Source organism: Nipponia nippon, unplaced genomic scaffold (assembly GCF_047370975.1).
Source record: "Nipponia nippon isolate SJK-2023a ecotype South Korea unplaced genomic scaffold, ASM4737097v1 scaffold_26, whole genome shotgun sequence".
Taxonomy (NCBI): Eukaryota; Metazoa; Chordata; class Aves; order Pelecaniformes; family Threskiornithidae; genus Nipponia; species Nipponia nippon.
Genome location: NW_028262343.1, coordinates 2006550 through 2026436, shown reverse-complemented (window position 1 = coordinate 2026436; position 19887 = coordinate 2006550). Strand labels below are relative to the sequence as shown.

General features: G+C 40.1%; 1 pseudogene; it reads right to left on the bottom strand.

The window, feature by feature from the left end:
- Positions 1-2921: 2921 nt before the first annotated feature.
- LOC148055144 (uncharacterized) overlaps positions 2922-19887 on the bottom strand; it is a 30953-nt pseudogene continuing 13987 nt past the window's right edge.

The window sequence follows — 19887 nt, the reverse complement described above, 5'->3', positions numbered from 1 at the left end:
CAATGGACTGTTAAAGACTGCACTGAGAGCAATGAGTGGTGGGACATTCAAACATTGGGATACACGTTTAGCAATGGCCACCTGGTTAGTCAACACTAGGGGATCTGCCAATCGAGCTGTCCCTGCCCAATCAAGACTTTTACGTACTGTAGAGGGGGATACTGTAGTACACATAAAAAATATGACAGGGAAGACAGTCTGGGTTACTCCTGCCTTGGGCAAAGGCAAACCCATTCATGGGATTGCTTTTGCTCAAGGACCTGGGTGCACTTGGTGGGTGATGCGGGAGGATGGGGAAGTCTGATATGTACCTCAAGGGGGTGTGATTTTGGGTGAGAAGAGCCAATGAACTGAATGGTATGATGTTAATTGCTATATGATACTGGATGTCATCACTTCTATGGTGGCTATATGCCATATCAACGGTATTATGGTAAGAACCACCCAGATTAATGAAGAATGAACTTTGAGGAAACCAAGCAAAGTGCAGAGGTGATGGAACCAGAACTGGCTTCAGCATGCAACAGTCCAACACCACACACCATCTCTCCTGCCCTGAAAGACTGTTATGACAGATGGAGCCCAAAGTCATGGACTGAATGAACTCAATGGATGTTTTAGAGGGATTGCCCATAGACTAAGGGCATGATATCTGTGTGTATATATCAGAAGACTGGAAAAGTGGTGGTGATTAATGGGAATGTATTGGAAAGGGTAGGACCTGGGCATGACATAGATGGTATAGAATAAGGGGTGGATATTGTCCTGGTTTCAGCTGGGATAGAGTTAATTTTCTTCCTAGTAGCTGGTATAGTGCTGTTCTGGATTTAGGATGAGAATAATGTTGATAACACACTGATGTTTTAGTTGTTGCTAAGTAGGGCTTACACTAGTCAAGGACTTTTCAGCTTCCCATGCTCTGCCAGGTGCACAAGAAGCTGGGAGGGGGCACAGCCAGGACAGCTGACCCAGACTGGCCAAAGGGCTATTCCATACCATATGATGTAATGCTCATTATATAAACTGGGGGGAATTGGCCAGGGGGAGTGATTGCTGCTCGGGGACTGGCTGGGCATCAGTCAGCAGGTGGTAAGCAGTTGCATCACTTGTTTTTCTTGGGTTTTTGTTTCTCTGTCTCTCTCTCGTTTTCCTTTTCCTTACAATTTATTATTATTATTTTATTTCAATTATTAAACTGTTCTTATCTTGACCCATGAGTTTTCTCACTTTTGTTCTTCCGATTCTCTCCCCCATCCCACCGGGGTTGAGGAGGGTGAGCGAGCGGCTGTGTGGTGCTTGGTTGCTGACTGTGGTTAAACCATGACAGGTTGTTTTTGAGAAGTGTGTATTATTTCTTCTGAAGGAGAGTAGTTTTTATTTTAAATTCTGCCTTACCCAGCAGACTTGACACACCCTGTCCCCCCTTTTCAGCTCAGCATGTATTCATCACACTCCACTCAAGGGCCTGCAAGCATAGTTACTATTACACTGACTGCAGTTGGTCAGCTAAGGCAGACTTTGTTTGCTCCAACTGCTGTTCCTGGTGAAGGTTCCTAGAAGAAACTGACTGAAATGAGTATGCAAAGACAGATGTTCTTCTCAGTAGCAGCTCATTAGTCCTGTGAACAGGGCAGTGTGTCTTTGGCAGTTACGTGCCTAGGGCACAATGCTAGTAAGAAGGTGTGCATATACTCTTATGAAACCATAGTGTTGTCACAAATGGTTTTTATCTCTTAGCACTGTCTAATACTGGTCTGGGGTCACTTACTTCAGAAGTAGGTCATTCTGCAGTCAGTCAGAAATCTTGCAGTGTTGATAATCTGTCAGAGCAGTGCTTAAGAGTGATGAAGAAGTAGACATTAAGCACATTGAGAGTAAGATACACAAATAGAGGTTCTGAAACTGCAGTTTACCCAAACTCAGGCAAATTAACAAAAAATTTTAATAAGAGTATTCAATATAGCACTACACAAAAGGTACACTGTGCTTTGTGTTGCCTTTAAGGAACATGCCAAAAAACTTTCAAACTAGGAAAACTAATGTAAAAAGCTTTCTTGTTCATCAGCGCTTACTGTCTGCTGTTTAGAGAAGGCATTCTGAAAGAACCACAGCTTTTGTACATGTTTGGTCTTCCAGGCAGATTAAGCATTGTTCCCTTACCAGTTATTTCTCTTTCAGCTTCTGGGGTTTAAGCTTTGTTCCAAGAAACTTACTTAAGCCAAGATGCTTTCAGGAAAAGCATTCAGTCCAGAACTCTTACCAGCAGATCCAACTGACAATATACTAGTCATCTACTAAATTCTGTTTCTTGAAAAAGTAACAGAATTTTGATCAATGATAATTGTGTGAATTGGGCTCTACGAATCAACCCCAGGCAAATTGAGAAAGATTTGGAATCGGCTCTTAATTCTGTCTTGGGCTCAAAGATAAACAAGGAGTAATACTTGATAAAATTACAAATAAGTTGCATCACAGACAAAAAGATGGGTGATGTTGAAGGGTCATTTACTCCATCTCATCTTTCAGTACAGATTGTTATGCTATAATGGCTTGAAATTATTTCAAATATAAGGTGCCTCTAAAGTATTTATTGGTCCCTCGCATTCCTTACATAGCTAAACTTTCTTAGCCTGAATTGTCCAGATGAAGTTCTGTATATTACACTATTATGCTTACATTAAATAGGCTTTATATTTTTCCTTTCTGTAACTGAGGTGAACTGGAAATGTTTCTATTTTGCCTGAATATGGAACACACAGACGTTTCACAACATCCTTTACTTGATGCATCTTGCAGTTAGAGAAAGGCCAGTTTGCATAAAGGGAATCTTAGCAAGCCAACAATAGTAATAGAGCCATAGTCAAATGAAAGTGTGGAATGGACCCAGTGCTAATGCATATAAAGAGAGTACTGAAAAACTTCTAGGCTTCCAGCTTCACTGACTCTAGTATGGAACGTGCTTCTTTATACTCTTCGGCTTCTTCCAATTCTTTTTCATTTTCCTGGAATTAAAAACAAAACTTTTGAGTACTTTGAAAATAATGGACATGGAATTAAATTTAAGAAGGAACCTATGAAACAAGGGATATATCATTATTGAAAACACTAGTTTTACATAATTCGAAGCACAGGAAATTTCTTTTGTCCTGCTTAAGGTCCAGGATAATGTCTGTCATGTGTGAATAGATTTGACCTATGCATACCTTTATTTTGCTAAATAAATATTTAAAACCAAGGACAGCATAACTGAAACCAATAACAACAGAACTCAGAACAAGAGTACCATTAGGAAAAAGCCTAAGCAGAGATTGACAATTGAAAAAGCATACTACTACACAGTTGATTTTAAGCATTGAAGGTGAGCTAAGAACAAAAAGCAACCTTTAAAGATTTCCAAATTCTTAATAAGGATAGTAATTCCCCACATTCCTCGTTTTAACTTTGTACAGCACAGCGTATGGATCAATAGCATCACTTCTGCATGCTGCTGAAATCTAGACCAGCTAACTGTCAAGTAACTAGTTGAATGACAAAAGGACCCTAAATCCTGCCAGGTACTGAGCGTTTATTTTGGAAAACAGTAGAGGCATACCACCCGAGGACAAGACACCTTGAGTTTTCCTTTGAAAAGGGATTTGTATTTTAGTTGTCTGAGGCTTAACTTACGGTATGTATTTTTAGCCTCACAGTAGCATCTACATGTGTAGCAGAATTCTTGGTGAAAAATCAGCTTTTAAAATAAGCATGACTATCTCCAAACTTAGTATAATTTCAGTGAATCTATTTGTACAAGATACTATTTATTCCTGCAGGTATTCATATCTTAAAAATGCAGCACTAGTTCTCATCTCACTAATAAATCATATAAGCAGTACTCAGTAAGGACTCAGCTGTCTTGTTTCTTGTCCATAGCATAATAAAAGTAGTAAGCAAAGTATTCTGAGTATTTCAGTTCACTACAAGCATATTATATACATCTACATGATCTAGAAAGACTACCTAAAGCAAGTGAACTATTTTTTCTGATCATGTAACTATCACAGGAATTCAGAGTCCATTCTAACAGTTCAGTATTTAAGTGTATGTTGAGTGTGCACTCCCTTAAAGACAGCTTCTAATATTCTAACACACAGTTTTCATAGACTGAAGACCAAGTCTGCAAAGACAGTTATCTAAAATGAAATATTGGTATGTTATAGGATGCTAGTCTTGGGACCTATAAAAAGTAATTCTTCAATCCAGTTCTAATATGCTGCAATTGCACTACAGACAAGCATATTTATCCAAGTTCATGAAGTAACAGCAGCATTTCTTGATCGGTGGATTTTGGTGCTATACTTACTAGTAGTTGAATAAGATCTGCATGTGCAACTTCTAATCTGCGCTGGCAGTCTGGAATCATCATTCGTGACTCTTGTAAGATCTCAATCTGTGAAAATTAGAAGCCAATGAAATGAGAATGTATTCCAGATAGGAACGTTATTTTTGAAGATAAGTCTTTACTCTGAAAAATCAGTAGTCCAGTCATCATCTAGGAACTTCAGAACAGTGGTACCTATTTTCTGAATAGGCTTTTTTATTAAAAGACACACTTAGCATGATTACTTAAAACTCTGTTAATTTACAGGACACTTCCATTTACTTTGTGCTTAATTAAATATAAAGTATTAAGTGCAAAAGAGTATTTAGACTAATTTTTTCCTTAGAAAAAGGTACTGCCTGGTAAGCTTTCTATACAGCATTTGTTAAAAAGTCTATTTAAAACAAACTTTCTCCTGCTGTCGTGAAGCAGCTTCATCCAAAATGAGATCAGCTGGTTATATAAATATCTCCTGCATCTTTTGGGTAATAAAGAAAAACAGTGTTCAGATAATACCACATAGTTAATTACTGCATGAAAAAAGTTCTTGAGTTATTGATCACATTGTGTGCACACTGCAGGAAGCTCTGACTGAAAGAGAAAGGTAAAGAAAAATGAAAAGCAAAGACCAACAGGCTCATATTTTTGATGCTTATCATGCATGCTTATCATGCATAAAAAGTTATTACTTATCCTTGTGCTTCATTTTAGGAGAAAGATTATTCTCACCATGCACTCTGAACAAAATTACTAAACTGGCACCCCACCGAATCTGAACATCCTGTGTCCTCCTACAGATAACTTCAGATTTATACAAGGGAACATTTATTTCATGGAACATTTCTGGATCTGAAATCCAGCCACTGAGAAGAAAAGGTGTGCAGAGTTGTTCAAATCTATTTAGAAATGAAAATAGGTTAGATATTTAAGTATGAAACAGCATTCAGGATAACCTGCAACAGAAGGCTTTCACTTTAAATGGCTTACTTCATTCTGTCATTCCTATGTTGTATTCTTTCAGTATTAATGCTGCCATACTGAAGGGAACAGTGCCATCACAAAAGGGAAGATAAGCTATGGCTACAAATGTATTTATGCATACAGGAAGGGCTTTTGTAGTACAACATTATCATCATTCTTAAGTGTCATATGCTTAAGTTCTTAGTTCAAGTCATTTTTGAGAGAAGGGGTTTAAAAACCTCGTTTCTAATTTCCTTTCAGAGAATCTAGGGCAAAACCTGTCTACTTTGATGAAGCAAAGATGGGTGACAAATGTTTAAAAAAGTTAAGCACCCCTAAGTTCTAGTTCTCATCAGTATTATCACTTTCTTTTAAGCATTCAGCATTGGACTGTATTAAAAATAAGACTAGTCAGTCTGCATGTTACACTTTCAGCAGTGAATAAATAAAGATTTGTAACTTCTATAGAATGAAGTATGCCATGAGATGATGCCTTCTGCTTTATGTACTACAACTTTGTTCTACAAAGAATGCCTATAGGAGTGAGAACATCCAATGACTTCCTAGGGCCGGTATTGCTAAATAGTTGTGTTGTAAAGCTGGTGGATGATATGGAAAGTAGCAACTTATTTGATATATACCACTCAATAAGTGATCTGGGAAGGCATATAAGCTGTAGTCCTGGCTGCTGTAAGAAAAGAACAAAACTACCCTAACCACTCTGTTCAAAACAGAATTTGACTGAGATCCAAAAGGGTACCTGAGTTTTATTTACATTTGCCTGCAGTTATGCAATAATAAATAAAAAACAGAAGGAAGATAAATCCTGTAACTATATTCAGTAGGTGCAAACGGTTGGAGACTGGAACAGGAATTTTGTGGAACCAAGATTATTAGCTGATTACTGAACTACCTATGCAAACATTGATAACTTCTACATAAAACACTTTTTTCCAAGATAATCCCAGATGGACCATTTATTGTTACAACTGTATATAATAAAGCAAACATTATCTTCCACACACTCCAGGAACCTCCGAGACGGCTTCCTCTCTGCTGTGTTGTATTTCCAGCAGATATCTGGTAAATTGAAGTTTCCCATGAGTCTTGATGAAGAGGCCGTGCTGTGTGGGACTTTCTTCTGTTAGTATCAAGGAGGTAATTTTCAACATTTTTATCATTCTAGAAGTCCCTTGTTTCCTTCCTATACTGTTTACTTTGCTCTTTCTTGTACACAGCCAGTTAAGTTCTGAACATTTGGCCTTCAAGTTTTTCTTTGCTGTGTATAAATCTGCAATTCAAATTCCTCTCTTCCACAAACCTGTTTCTGAGGGGTCCATTCCTGAGAAGTTATTGCAATCATAGAAATAGTAAGAAAGTGGGTGTTTGTGTATCCTCCTGAGTGGACTTTCCCAAGTACTTCACCTGGGCCTGAATTGTACTGTGACAGCAATAGAGCTCACGTTTCTTATGCAAGCAAAATGCCCACTCCACGGATTCTGGGACTTTTGAAGGAGGTATCCAAGACCATGTCATAGATAAGACCCAGTATACTGTTTTCTTGGATGAATTCCCCAGTCTACAGAAGCCAACAACAAACTCCGGCAGCAGACCAGCAGGTCTAGGCACAGCAAGGTCCATAATCCATTTCTGCCTCCTTAGCTGGCTGCAGTCTGGCTGTAGCTTCAGCTCACAGCATCCACATGCAGTTTAGGAAGAAACAAGCTCTAGGTACCTGCTAGTGGAAAGGCTGAGGTGTGCTTGCCCAGACACTCCTTCCTGTCTCGACTGCAAGGACCAGAGCTTGGTCCTTCTAGGCTCAGGCTCAGGCAGACTCCAGAGCTCAGACTAAAAGTTTGCACTTGACAATTTGTTTGGCATTAGCAAAATACGCGATAAAACATTCCTGGTCTTGCAGACAGACCCAGTCCCATGAATAACATCCTCACTCATTTCTCTGCCATCAGAGTTTCCTCCTCTGATTTCACTGTAGGCAGGAGTAGGATTTCTTTGCCACTTAAACAAGAACTGTTTTTTTCTTTTTCTTCATTTATATTTGGCCAGCATTGAAAATGCTGCTAGATCTCGATAGATAAGAAATCATCTAAAATTAGCTGTGCTTAAAATGAACAAAAAATTTTTATCTATGAACATACATAACCTATGTATAGGTTAGAATATTAATCCTGAAAAGGCCACAATTTTCCAGACTAAAAGCCAAATTGGAGCCCAGAACACTGTTTCATTTTTTTTCATCTAGTCCTTATACACTAACTTGGGTTTAATCTCTCCTCAGGTTTTCAGGTCATCACAAGAGCAAATAGAAAAAAAAAGTCATTAAAGGTTGATGTTAGAAGCTGAGGCAAATATCTAACAATACTCTCTGGCAGAGCACAGCTGGGTGAATAGGACACTGCCTAACAGAGATTTGTCGTGATGTGTACTCAGAAAAGCATTGCTTTAGTCACTGGCTAAGAACGAACCATTCTTTAGAGAAGGAAGTGTCATTCAGCAATAGTAATAATAATAATGATAATAAATAATAATAGTAATAACAATAGTAATACATTTGCACTCCTGAACAATTCACTGCCATTTTATATAAATGATAAAGCTGATAAAGCTTTGGGCTTTATGCTGCATTTTAGGTGCCTGGTTCTTGGATACACATTGTATTTACAAGCTCTTCCCCTGCTTGATGCTGTCTCAAAAGCCTTCAGGGGAAATGAAGGGCCAATTCTGTCCCACACTGCCACACATCTGCATGGACTTTTTGACCAAAAAAAAAAAAGAAGCACAAAAGAGTTGAGTCACTCCCAGTCCCACTTCTTGAGCCTGCAGAAACAAGGGGATGGCATGAAGAGGTCACTGGTCACTTGAGAGTGAGAGGTCTCAGTTCAAAGAGTTTCCAGCAGGCTTCAGATAGTCCTGATGGCCTTTGACTTTGTTGGGACTGCTAGCATGAGTAAAAGGCTGTAGGATTCTGCAATAATCCTGTTGTTATCTATAGGCTTCAGAGTGTATCAATTATTTAATTTGCCCTAATTAGTCTTTTACAGTGTAATCTTTGTATGCAGTCAATGCCATAATATTTTAAGTCAGCCATAAATTGCATCAGCTGATCTGTACAGCAGCTTCTTGTCTTGCCTTGGAGTGGTTCATTTGGTTGGTAGACAATCAATTTATTGTTAAATGTGTTCTCAACTGATAGTCTGATCGAACTCTTTTATGTTCTTATGAAGTAAATAAAAAGTAATGAACTGTAAAAATACACTAGCATAACAAAATTTGTAAACTACAAGCCAGAAAGCCACAAACACCACACAAAGCAAACACTCATGAGGGATATCACTTCCCTACAGACTCTTCTCTTGGAAGAGAACACTATGCCACACTGTGAAGAAGAACTAAAGATACAGAAACATTCAACTCAAAGAGCCAGTCTAGCAGAATTAAGCAACACTAAGCCATTTGTAGCTAGAACATGGAACATCATACACCTCACAACATCTATCAGACTGTACTGGGTTTGCATGGCAAGCTTTTGGTACTGAGGGGGGGGGCTACAGGGGTGGCTTCTGTGAGAAGATGCCAGAAGCTTCCCTCATGTCCAATAGAGCCAATGCCAGCCGGCTCCAAGACGGACCTGCCACTGGCCAAAGCTGAGCTGATCAGTGACCATGGTAACACCTCTGTGATAACATATTTAAGAAGAGGGGAAAAACTGCTGCGGAACAGCAGCCAGAAGAGAGGAGTAAGAATATGTGAAAGAAACAACTACGCAGGCACCAAGGTCAGTGAAGAAGGAGGGGGAGGTGCTCCAGGTGCCGCAGCAGAGATTCCCTTGCAGCCTGTGGTGAAGACCAGGGTGAGGCAGGTTGTCCCCCTGCAGCCCATGGAGGACCCCACGTTGGAGCAGGTGGATGCCCAAAGGAGGCTGTGACCCCGTGGAGAGCCCACACTGGAGCAGGCTCCTGGCAAGACCTGTGACCCTGTGGAGAGAGGAGCCCACGCTGGAGCAGTCTGTTCCTGAAGGACTGCTCCCCATGGAAGGGACCCACGCTGGAGTAGTTCGTGAAGAACTGCAGCCCATGGGAAGGACTCACATTGGAGAAGTCTGTGAAGGACTATCTCCTATGGGTGGGACCCCACGCTGGAGCAGGGGAAGAGAGTGAGGAGGAAGGAGCGGCAGAGACAACGTGTGATGAACTGACCACAACTCCCATTCCCCATCCCCTTGTGCTGCTTGGGGTGAGGAGGTAGAGAAATCGGGAGTGAAGTTGAGCCCAGGAAGAAGGGAGGGGTGGGGGAAAGGTGTTTTAAGATTTGTTCTTATTTCTCATTATCCTACTCTGATTTGATTGGCAATAAATTAAATTAATTTCCCCGAGTCAAGTTTGTTTTGCCCATGACAGTAATTGCTGGGTGATCTCCCTGTCCTTATCTCGACCCATGAGCCTTTCGTTATATTTTCTTTCCCCTATCCAGTTGAGGAGGGGGAGTGATAGAGCAGCTTGTTGGGCACCTGACATCCAGCCAAGGTCAACCCACCACAAGAAATGCTGTCCACATTACTGGAGATGACAGTGATTTCATTTTCTCTCTCTAGAGTATATTTAGGACACCTAAGGGTTGGTCCTTTTGTCAGTGAAGTTCACATGAAGACAATGTCTTTTTCTCTTGTGAGTAGGCAACACAAGGCTTTGGTGGATCATATGGTCCTCTCCTTACTCTGGAATAAACTGTGCCACTAATAAAAACTGAAAAAGGATGCTAACTGGAAAGCAGTATTAAGGAACCAAGTAATTCCTGACTTTTACTGCTGTGTCTTCAAAAAAAGGTGTTTTCCAGAACATATTTCACCATTGCAGAGCAAACTCATATTAAAAGCAGTGTGAAATAAAAATCTTTTATAGCTCAAGCAATGTTCTCTATCCTTTTTACTGTCTCCTCCACAAACAAATGCTAAGTAATGGCATTGGGGATTTGCCGTTGAATATCCACTGACATAAATTTTGCTGTAAAATAGCAGTAGGAGTATTCATCTTAGCCTTCACAGGGAAATTACTCTTCTACTCATTTTGGCAAGCTGTGTACTTACTGAAGATATCTGCCCCCCTGGAAAGACACGAGCATGGCTTTCAAGAGCTACAGTACTTGGCAGAACCCTGTTACTTGGCAAGGGTACAAAAGAAGGAAGCGACATCAATAATTTTGTGCCTGTAAACTCTCAGGGTAATGCTTCAAATACACAAACATTAATTCCACTATTTCAGACCACTCCACAGCAGGACTATGTTGTAAGCAATCCTTTGTCAAAGACAACGATTACATCACAGACTGCGTACTTGTGTAACACCCATGTGTAGATGCACAGGGCTCATGCCAAGGCAGCTATGACGAGTACAAACTTCACACGAGTCATTAACATTTGTAAAGCTCACTGGGGTTATGGGACAAAAGACAATATGCCTGTGCAAAACATATTAATATAATGATTACAAATTAATACTTCTGCACCTGCTAGAATACAAATATTTAACAGATGCATTTGAAACCTCTCCAATGTTATAGAAACCACTACCCAGCTCATCCTATAGAAATACTCTGGTTTTTTTAATCTCTTTGCAATAGTGTAATAAAGCTGCACAAACACAATAATTCCTGAACAATTAAGGAGACAGATGCTGCAGAAGAATCCTTCTTTGCATGCCACAGTATCTAACCCAGAGCCACTGCATCAAATATTGGTATTCAGATCTGCAAATCATGGCTATCTACAAACAGTCTCAGTTTAGAAAGTTCAACTCTCTTCTTGGCCTTTTTGCATTCTATTATACACATGGACAAATTAGTGTAAGCATATACAAGAAAGAGTAACATTACATGACTCTAGGAATGACTAGAGCAATTTAATTTTAGAAAACCTTGTAGTGAAGATCAGCTAGATCCAGCAGTTGACAGAAAAAAAGTCACTGAACTGCTCTACTATATGTATCACAATAAAATTGTATACCCTTTATTATAATACCTATGCCTGTCTCATGGTGTCTACAAAGTTAGCTGTAGCTATGGAAGGCTTGGGGAAAAACAATTTCTTGAGAGGGAATAGAAAACCAGCAATACTTTTTTTCTTGTTTTTTTTAATTTTAAAATAAAAATCATAATAAAACATACCAGTACCTGAAGGGATATGGTGGCAGAACTACACATTTTTCTCTGAGCTGCATATCCTGTCTAAGGCACAACAGCTCCAATCTGCTCATTTCCACAAGCAATGAAGATGACTTTTTTTGCCCTCCAAGAAGAATCCGAGAGTATCCACTACAGCTTAGCCACAACAAAAATATTAATAATATTTGTCTATCTTCCCAGTTGTGGTAGTAGGTGTGTAAAAATTGTATCCGTACAAAGGGCAGAGAAGTTTTTTGCACAGTGCAAATGAGAATATAAAAGGCTGCAGTGGGTTCAAGGCACAATGCCGAAGTGCAGCAACAAAGAGGCACAGTCACCCCACGCACAGCGCCTCGGTCCCTCCACACTGAAGGCAGCCTGAAATTCACAAACTTGGGGGTGCAGATCAATGAACAGCTGCATACGAACAGTTTTACTCATGAAGTGGCATCATGATATCTATGACTGTCGTGCCAAGCCAAGGGCTCCTGGGCTGGTTGCAGCCTGCAGCTCATTCAGCCCGCAGACTCCATGGGGAGAGTAGGCTGAACATGCATGAATTGCTGGAGTGGTGGCAACCAGATCCTACCTTCCTTGCTTCCATCTTTGCCATTGTGCTGGGTTGCTATATGTGCTCTACATGGCTGTGTAGTACAGGTATATATATCTGCTTCCTTCTTGGGAAGCTGGCAGAGCACCCTGGGCTCTGTCGGCTGCTCTGGTTACAGCAGTTGTATGTCCTCCCTTAGGAGAGGCAGACTGAGCAATTTGCCGATTTCACAGGCCCCTTATATTGGAAAGGTTGTACACTAGTCATACCCTAAAGACTGTGAGGTCTCCAAAGCAAAGCACTCCCAATATATCAGAAGTCACAGGTGAAGGCAAAGCCACTGCTCGGTTGAGTGAAGGCTTCTGATGTAAGGACAAAGGGTACAAAAGCTACAACTCCTCCCCAACTCTCTTTTCTGGTAACAGAGTGAGCACATGAAATTGCAGGGCAGAGGGCAGTCCTACCAACGTTTGGAAAATTCCTTCTAGAAAATGTAATGAACTCCAAACGTGAAAAAAACAGGCTTTTTCATTCTCCATTGTAATCCAGTCTGCAAGACCATTTGCAACAATATACAGCTATTCACAACTTGTTTGCTGATCCAGACCACTTTCGGCCACAAGTCAGAAATCACTGTGTGCAATGTTTCCAATATCAATAAACCCAAGTTCAAATCCATTTTAGAATCCAATCTTTAAAAGTGACATAATGGGTTTCTCAGTGCATTGTATGAGCGTGATTATTTTTCCATAGTGGGTAATTTCAGATAATAATGAATACCACAACTTCAGATAAAGAAGGAAACAAACTCCAGGAAAAATCATGCTGCCTTAGACTTATGACAATACCAGTTAATTTTCATTAAAAAAAGAGATGTGCTTTTGCAGACACTATCCTGCCTCAGTTTCCCTTAAAACTTCCAAATTCATACCATTACTCCTCCCTCCCTTCCTCTTCTCTCTTTAATCAGTTTCTCTCTTACAGTTTTTGCCCTTTTTCCCCACCTGCCTACAAGGATACTCCTTGGTCTTCCATTTAAAAAAAAATTTCCTCGGCAACAACTGGCTTTCAAACTACAGCCTTCTCTCACCATCTTTCTCTCACCTCCAAGGTTGTGGACTATGCTGTTCACTCTCTCTACTTAATTTTCCTGTAATTAAATGGTGACCCCTTAAATCAGGTCTCTGGCTTATGCTTTCTCTCTATTCCATCAGATTGTGCTTTTAAAGGCTGATGATGTTCTCCATCTGTCTGAATCCCCCATACCACTAGAAGAGTAAATAGCGACAGTGACCATTCACACACAGAGCAATCAGGATTGCTTGGTCGCCTGAGCACAACCAGAAGTATGATTCTACATACAGGAAAATGAAGATCAATTGGAAACAAGGAATGAACAAATACAACAAAGGGAGAAAAACTATCCCAGAGCAGTTCTGCCTCTTCCTATCTGTGACCATCATCACATGCTCATCCTATCTCATGGCCAAGAGTAGCAGGATGATCAATATGAGATTAATCTAACAGCATTCATATGATAATCCTGTCCATCGCAAGAAGGTCATCATCTACAGCTACCACTGCTCTTTCACTCGCATGGCTCTGAAATGACTGATAGGAAATATTGAAGGCAGGTGGATTGTCTTCCCATCATCCTTTCTACAAAGAAAAGTTCAGCATCATCCAGTAGTTAATAAGACCACCATTATACAGATATGTTTGCTTCAGCAGAAGGTGACAAAACCTCCCTGAAGAAATGTGATACCTTGTTCTACAGAGAGGCAACAATGATCATCTTCAATGGAGAAAAGGATGCACAATCCAGCATCCAAGGGAGTGACTTCATTGAAACTCTAAGAAAACTCCTTGTCTTTTCCCTGAAATATTACATTCTTAGCCCAAGGAAGTAAAAACTATGGCTTACTCTGGAGCAATTTCATCCACAACATGCCTGCGGAGCTCTATACAGCAAAAGCACTCAGTTCTGTATCCACAGGGTGGTCAGACATTTTTCCTGACCTCTTTCTTTACAGAGGCTTTATCTTCTTTTTCCCACCCATCTCTGAATGTTGCGAATGGCCTACAGTCACACATGCATTTGTTCTTGTCTATCTGGTGCTCTCTTTCCTTCCAATACATTCATTCCAGAAATCCCCTAAAAGTTTGTTGTTTTTTTTTTTTCCCCAGCTATAATCTCTCAAACCTACCTTTAATTAAATAATTGTTCTTTATTATGTCTTGGCCTATCTTGTAGACTGGAGCAGAAATGGAAAAATATAACATTGTTAGGGTTTTGTTGGCACTGTGTAGGTATGTGGTATTCCACAGATTACTAATTACTGCTAAAGCATAGTGCAGCTACAAGGCTGCTTGCTAGCTATTCAGCTTTCCTGATTACAGAAAATTTCCTCTCCTTGCCCCTGCAGGAGGCAAGTGCTGTGTATTTGCTTAGGCTTTTTAGTATGGGTGACAAAGTGAGTAATTTTAGGACATGGAATGTCTCCTTGCACAGGAAATGGAAGTTGGTAAGTCCGGAGACTACAAATATGCTTAGTTTTAGAAGGGGATGGAGGATGGAGTGAGCCAAGTACTATAGATTTGCTTAACCTGAAATGGTCCTGGATTCCACCACATCTATTTTAATCACCTGAAAGCTGCTGTTTAATGCTGGTTTCACATTTGTGGTGTGGTAAGTCATGTTTGGCCGTGACGTGAGGAGTGACACAGTGAGACTATTTGTGCTGTGCTGACGAATGCCATTAAAATGACATCAAGATGATGAACTACTAACTCATTCAGCAAGAATCTCCCAGTTTGCAGAAGCTCTAAATAAAGAGACAGAGGGAAAACAAACAAACAAACCAGCCAGAACAACTAGGAAGATGAGAATTAAGGCCTGTCACAGGAGAAGAGTCAGAGATCACTCAGACAGACCTGAGCTAGTAGTTAGTTTCTTGAGTTCTAATCAGTAAATTTAGGTAAGTAAAATATTTAATAAGTACAGATGGATTGGAGATCAATACTCTACTATTTACTACACTTAAAGTTAGTATGGGATACAAAGATTATTGCGTAAGCTTACTATACGTATCTTAAATGTTACACGCATACAAAAAATGTCACTTACCAACCCATTGATGTCTGGTGTCAGGTAAGGCATCTCTCAGCCTTGAGGGCTAAACTTGAGAGGCGTCCCTACTCAAGGGGAGATCACCACTGCGCAGCCAGCTGCTATAGAAGGAGAGCTCAATGGACCCTGATGGCTGCAGATATTTATAGCGTAAAGCAGTTGATTTTTAGTCAGATTTTCTGCTGTGTTCATGCAGTTTCGACTGCTTATCAGCCCAGTCTCCAGCCAAACCATTTTTTTTGTTTTGGTGCTGGGTTCTTGCTGACAGCCTCACACAGTAGGATTAACTTTGGTTAGGCCTACTTCTTGAGCATCTGCCTAGACCAAAGTTCAGTTAGTTCAAACAGGAGGAGTGCATCCATCACAAGGCCACAACTAGCTACATAAAAGCCAAAAAATCCCAGAAACGATGATTTATAAATCCCCAGTAATACTGCTATCTAAGCACCCCCTAGTGGTGCATGGTTGAGAATAAACAGCCCCAGAGATGAAAATGTGATCCCACAGGGAAAAAATAAGCAGAAGATGTAGTGTCTTGTTGACTTTGTTTGGACAATTAATTGCTGTATGTGTGTTTCCATTTGGAAGACAGGGAAGTAATTCAACATTGAAAAAAAATTTCATTATTTATCTTCTGGCATCGTGTCCCCAGCATTTCCTTAATTTTCATGTCGTCTGACTGGTTAAAGGCTTCTGTTCATTTAAAAGTATTCTGTCAATTTGTTTTAAACTCATTTTCTTTGGAATGAGAGGTTAGAGTCAAATGAAAAATAACAAGCCAATATAACAATACAGGGGGAACAGAAGTCAATCTAACTGATTTCCAATCCTCATAGCGCCAAGGTATATTTTAACTTAACTGCAGATACATACTGAAGAACTTGTTTGGTTTGAAGATAAGGCTATTCACTATTTTGCACTTGTATTTAAAAGGAGTGGAGACTGGTGTAATCATGCAGTGATCACAGATCACAGCTGTATAGTTCAATATTTTTCAGGAAAATTTTAAAATTAATTTTATGTATGCACAGAATATGCTTCATGTTTGCTCTTCCCCACAATTTTTTTTTACTTACAGTCTGCTATCAGTTGGGTTCGACATACAAGAAGTGTACACTAGTAAGTCCATGGTGCTACAATTATGAATTGGTTTTACTTTTTTTTAAAGTATCATTCATCCCAGGTAAAGTGAGATTTCTTATTTCTCTATGGAAATGTCCTATACTTACAACATTTCTAGATCCACCAGACATTACTCCTGGTGACTTTGCCATAGTAAAGGCACCTGTCATCAGGAAGAGTTGAACTGGTGATGCCAGACAAAACTTCAGCTCTTTCTTACATTCTCCTACCCCAGGGACTGTGGGTGACATCATCCATGGCAGCACTATCCTGTGCAAAAACAGCTTCAAGGAAGAGGGATATCTGTAACTATGGGGAGGCTTAACACATTGGAGCATCAAATCAGTCCTACAGCAGGGCCTAAGGTCCTTGAAGAAAGATAGGACCATAGATAAGGCTCCCTGAAGTTGAGATGTCTATGTTCAGTACCTGTCTTGCCAAGTGACCAGATTTGGCCAGCAATAACAATAAAAGGTCACTTCAGAAGGTGAAAGGCAGCTCTGTCAGACCGCATCCCCAAGGGCTCCTGTCCTGTGTGACGACATGTGAATGGAGGCATATCTCTAAATAATCACATATCTGAAGACATCCCTTACCCTCAACAGGCTATCTCCTTAGTGCCAGGACTCTTGCCTCCTCCTCCTCTTTTTTTTTTCTCCACAGGGAGTGTGGAAAACACAGTCCACCACTACCACACCTTATGTAACTGAGTTTCCCACACCAGGGAAAAATTGTAGATGAGTATATTACTGTTGATTCCTATGGAAAATAAGTGTGTTCTCAGGGTTATGGCTTGAGAAGGGAAAATGGAAAAGATCTTATGTCCTGGATGAAAGGCATGGAGAACAATTACTGTCCTAAGTAATTAAAAAATCCAGGGTAAAATCTCTCTCCAAAACTGTCTTCAACCTGGAAGGTGGAGATTTAAATTCTGGAATGTTTCAGACAGTCTACAAAGTCTTGTGATCTGACTATTGCTGAGAGTCCTGAATACAGCCATGATCCACTAAAAATGCATATTCCATCTTAACCAGTGATCTACTGAGGGAAAAATCAAAGTGAAGACCCCAGCAAAAACGTCTAGTTTCCAATTATCTCTTACTTTTTCATCTTCTCCTTACATACATGAGAGAAATAATTTTTACTTTGATCATAAGATATGCAGCCAGATGGGTCATTTAAAATCTTTGATGGAGCACGTATTTGAGAAATACAAGCAGAAAAAAAAAAAAATCTTCATTACAGTTAATTACAGTTAAAATGGATTTGGAAGAGAAACTGCTCATATTTTAAAGGCAGCCATGAAAAAAATGTAACGATGAGAGTCAGACCCTGATTCACACTTATCCTGGTTTGCATTGCTGTAACCCTGCTGCCTTTGGAAAAGTTTCTCTCCCTTTATACTCCTCCGAGTGAGATGAGAATCAGGCCCACAGCCTACCTGCCCACCCTTGCCATGATGATGATAACGATAATGAAAAAATTAATGGACCTGGAGTCAGTATTAAAAATTGCTTGTGCCTAATACTAATTTTCCTCATGGCTGTGAAGCTCTCTTTTTGACAAGAAGGAAAACAGAACAGTTACCAGCTGTTCACATAATGACAAACACTAATAAGGGAAGACATGCATGTTAATGAACTGAGGGAGGGGAAGCAGAGGGGGCACTCATCAGTGTGCAGCTGTAAGCGCAAATCTTTCCTCAGAGTATTTTGGAAATCTGATGGCATGTCAGGCTGGCAAATAGGCTTGAGACTGTAATCAGTACCAGATAAGGAAAACAGCACTTCCAGAGTCTGCTTCCAGCCCTGGCCAGGTGAAGATCTGCCTGTCTTTCACCATGCTATTAACAGTATTAGGACAGGTATTTTCACCACATGTGACATCTTCTAAAAAATTATTATTGCAGTCACAAATGAACAGTTAAACTGAGATGACCTCATGGGTCCAGCAGAAAATAACAAGTGAAGAAAGCAAGAAACGTGTGGATCAGAGCTGGGGAGAGAACACCACCACCCTTTGTACTCTCTGGTCTGTACATCACACAAACAAACTGAAGCTTAAAGGCTTGCCTGCATGCAGAGTTGTAGGGTCTTCTTTCAAAGTGTGATTTAAAACCTTATGTAGCTGATTTAGTGCAAAAGCCAGTGAAAATAAGTCTTTCTTTAGTTTAAACCCAGCTTATTTTCATTAGGTTTAGGTCAGACAAGCACAGGCTTAAGCTGAAATATGACATTCAGTGCAAAGTAAGATCTGCATATAGGCTTACAGTACTCTAACTAACCCACCTCAATTATGTGCAGACAGGACCTGCTCCCAAGTCTTGTAGAGGCAATGGACTTCAGGCTACCATATGCAATACCACTTCTTGCATTTCACTTCCTCCCAATTTTCTGTAAACAGTCTGAAGGGGAGTTAGGTTCGTGGAGGACTTCAGCAACATAAGTCCTGGCAGCTTTATTAGAAGAAAAATTTGTTCAATTTGTTCACCCTGAGCAACGTTAGGAGACTAATCATCAAAACTGAGCAATGTTAAAGGGTAGGTCTGGAGAAAGAGGCCTGCTTAAAAAGAAAATTTTGCTCCAGAGCTTTTGACCTGCTGGGGATTGCTCGGCCACGTCCACAGGTGCCAATCCAGACGTGGGCACCACAGATCTGATATTGATAAAGATTAACTTAGCTCATTTTACCCTAACAATACTATGGCATCGTGAAACAGGATATCTCTGTCTCAGAACAAAAACCCCAAAGTGAATGGTAGTCTGCTTTGTTAATGGTCCGTGAAGGACTGCTTAGTGTTGCCAAAGGTAAGTGAAACTAGGGGAAAGGTAATTCCGGCAGGGGGAGATCACGACCACTGACTCAAAGACCACCCACTCAAGAAACCTGTCGACCCAAAAGGTTAAGGAAGTAAAGGTCTCAAAAATCATAGCAGGCATGCGTAGTTATATACATGGTAGGCAAAGAATTTTAACCAATCATTTAACAGAATAACAACAAATATGTATTAGATTATTAAATATGTTAAAATCTTGTGCATAAACAACTGTTAGTTTACACCAACAGTGTGCTGGTTTGTACCGCGCACCCATATCTGCGCATTTATGTAATAAAGGAAAATACCTCGACTCTGTGTATAAATTGGGCAATGCACACCGGGTAACGGACTCAAGTTTCTGGGACAACAGATCTACAGATTATAGTTCTACATAGTCAGAGGTAAGATTGTCAATGTGAAGGAGAGTGGCTGGTGTAAAACAGAATAGGTGGTGTAAAACCGCATAGTTGGGGCTATGGTGATTTACATCAGCTAAAAATGCCTTCGGGGTTTTAGATGTATAAATAGGTCTTTACAAAAGGGTTAACATTTCATGGAGGGATGCTCATTTACTAGGTTTTTATTTCTCAGTAACAGATGTGGCACTTAAATCAGTACTGCAAGTTGTTATATCAACCTCCATGTCAGGCTCAGGTTGAAGAGAGGCTGCTGGGGACATGTTCTCTCCTGATTAATATGAAGATAGATTTTTATTTTTTTTAATGCAAAGAGAAGACTGAAGAGAAATGTTTACCATTCTAACTCTGTTTCTG